The sequence below is a fragment of the Magnolia sinica genome, chromosome 14, assembly GCF_029962835.1.
Source record: "Magnolia sinica isolate HGM2019 chromosome 14, MsV1, whole genome shotgun sequence".
Classification (NCBI taxonomy): domain Eukaryota; kingdom Viridiplantae; phylum Streptophyta; class Magnoliopsida; order Magnoliales; family Magnoliaceae; genus Magnolia; species Magnolia sinica.
The window spans coordinates 25,876,442-25,879,334 of NC_080586.1; the positions used below are offsets into that span (position 1 = coordinate 25,876,442).

At 40.6% G+C, this 2,893-nt stretch overlaps 1 long non-coding RNA gene across 1 annotated transcript; it reads right to left on the reverse strand.

The window, feature by feature from the left end:
- Positions 1-240: 240 nt before the first annotated feature.
- On the reverse strand, positions 241-1,593 carry LOC131225382 (uncharacterized). Its single transcript, XR_009161335.1, has 2 exons — positions 1,416-1,593; positions 241-521 (listed from the first exon to the last, which is right to left on the reverse strand). It is a non-coding gene; the product is annotated as an uncharacterized LOC131225382 (long non-coding RNA).
- Between the last annotated feature and the right edge of the window lie 1,300 nt (positions 1,594-2,893).

A 2,893-nucleotide genomic window follows, 5' to 3' on the forward strand; every position in this document is an offset into this window, starting at 1 on the left:
TTATGGTCCATTCGCAATTGTGTCAAGGTGATGGTCTCAGCTTCCGATGAACAGGATAAAGTGAACATCCCCGGCCCAAAAATCATTAAGGTCCACTTATTTTCTGGGCCACACATGAACTGTATGTATGGATGGTTGATACATGCATACACATGCCTATTTTGCAAGCACATGTGCGCATATACTAGGGACTGGCTCAGAAATGCAGAGAAAAACAAACCAACGGCTGAAATCAAGACAGAAAATAAAAAGTACATTGTACATTTATATTATGGAATTTAGAAAATTAATGTTAGAAACAAGTCCTTTATCCAATACAGCATATCTAATGCGGCTTGAACATGGTCTATCAAAGGAGACCATCTCATGTTATTACACAATCCCATTTCCTTCTTATAACACCTCAGAATCCTGGTGGACCAGGTGGGCCTGGGGGACCAACTGGGCCAGGTGGTGGTGGCCCACCAAAAAACGGTCCACAACACTCTTGTAGCAGGAAGCAGCAGCACAGGAAGTAAAAGCTGCCAAACACAAAAAATTAGCTGAAATATTTATGTATCATATATAAAAGAGTAATGATCTAGTGGGCTGAGTGTATGAGAACCTTACCATGCACATATAGTTGCAATTGGACTCGTCTGCATCCACATCACTTATCTGGACGGTCCATTGGGTTCAGTCCATTCTTTTTAGGCAGCCTTGAAAAAATTATACTGATTGGATGATCCAAACCATCCAGTAAGTGGATTGCAAAAATCGATGGACAAGGTTGTTCATAGTCCACTCACGGATGCTTAGGACCGTCTGACTGTTGTGGTTTTGCCACAGTAATGAAAGAAGATTATATTATATTTCATGGAGAGACCAGATAAGTGATGAGGTGGGAAACGTATATTAAAACAGTGGATGTTTATTTATTTATTTATTTAAATGCGGCTGTCCACATTCAGTACTACCTGAAGTTTGGGCTACATCATGTAGATGAGGCCCACCTAATGCACTAATCAGATGCTACACTCATTTGAGACATTTTGAAGTCTTCTTCCAATCTCTGATTGGATTGAAGTAGGGACCATAAATCACAAATGATCAGGTGAGGGCAATGGTCCCGTGACTGATAGACGTCTGAAATTGGACAGCTATTAATCACAAGGGATTTCTTGGGGAATGATGGATCCAAAATTGGGCCCATCAAGATAATAACCCTTCAATTAGTGGCCATAAATGGACGGTTCAGAAAGAAATAAACCAGGGTCAAAGACACTATTGAATGAACGATCCCCATTGATGATTGGGCATCCCATCTGTCATTAACAAGGTTTGTAAAATTTGCTAATTTCTCCACAAAATGTGGGGGGTTAGCAAAACCTTATAATAAATACTTTGTTTAGAAAATAAATAAACATTATTCTTACCAGGAGTTTATTGCATTTCCAAGGCCACCCAAGAAGGTGGGTCCCCAAGCTGGAGCGCCTATGGGCCCTGCTACCCAAGGCCCATCTGATCGAGGAAGGCCAATAGACCCTGGGCCCGGTGGAGGGCCCCAACCAGGTGGCCCACCAGGTCCAGGTCCACCAGGAGTAGGCCAACCAGGTCCAGGTCCTCCAGGAGTAGGCCAAACAGGTCCAGGTGCACCAGGAGTAGGCCAACCAGGTCCAGGTCCAGGCCCACCAGGTCCAGGTTCACCAGGAGTAGGCCCACCAGGTCCATGTCCAGGCCCACCAGGTCCCATTACTTTTTCTCAAAGGAAGAAAGAAGATAGAAAGGTAACGAGAGAACTGGGAGCGTTTCTGTTTATATAAGTCAGTTGAGATGTCCAGTAGCTTCTATAGCTGCACCTGTAGCTGCCTAACATTCCCACAAATCCAACGCCCCTTCTCCCTTCCTTTTTCTTCAACTAACATTCTCCTTCTGCTGGGCAGGAGAAAGGAAGGATCAAGGAACTGGTACATGCTCTACTTAAGCTGCTACTATTCTGTTTTTGGTAGATAAGATTAATGGTTCGATGATCCAAGACATTGATATGATGGGCCACATTCTAGTTGCCCAATGCACCTAAAAATCACCTACAGTATTAGAACATCTCCTTTTACTTGAATGCTAGCCGCTTCTGAGCAACTATTTGATGGTTAGGATTTCTCGGGGAGAAGGGTGCAGTGGTTCCCTTTATAATAATAATAATAATTATTTTTTTCTTCTTATGAATTGTGAGAGTTTGTGAAAATGGATTAATTTTATAATAAAATAATGTTATAATAGATGAATTTTGAAATACATGAATGTAATGAATGTTGTACAATGGATCACCGATATTCATTATGGATCGTTAATATTCACTGTAAATCATTGATATTCAGTAAGGATTGCCAGTATTAATCATGGATTGTCGATATTCATTGTGGATAGCCGATACTCGCTGTGGATCGCTGATAAGCATTGTAGATCCTCAATCTGACGAAAATGGTCATAACGCCCTCATTACATGTCCGATTTGAGTAATCTTGTATTCATTGAAAAGATAATTTGATGAACTTTGAAATGACTTTATAATCATCTCATTTGGACATAATTTTATTGACCAAAAGTGGGTACAAAGTTCATAAGAATTGTGGATCGTCGATCTGACAAAAGCAGTCATAACTCCCTCGTTATGACAGTTATGACTATTCATCCATTTTAACATTCTTTCTAAGTGCTATAGTTTGTATCCTCCTTTGGTTGTCAAATTTTGTGGTGCCAAAAACACAATCTGTGTCTTCTGTAGCATGTTGTGTTATATGCTCAAGACACTGCATCACTTTGCTTCAAGTCAAGAACGAAGAACTACTTCAATCTATGCTAGTATAAGCTACATCAAAAGAAGCAATCTTGTTCAAAGACTCAATGTATACAA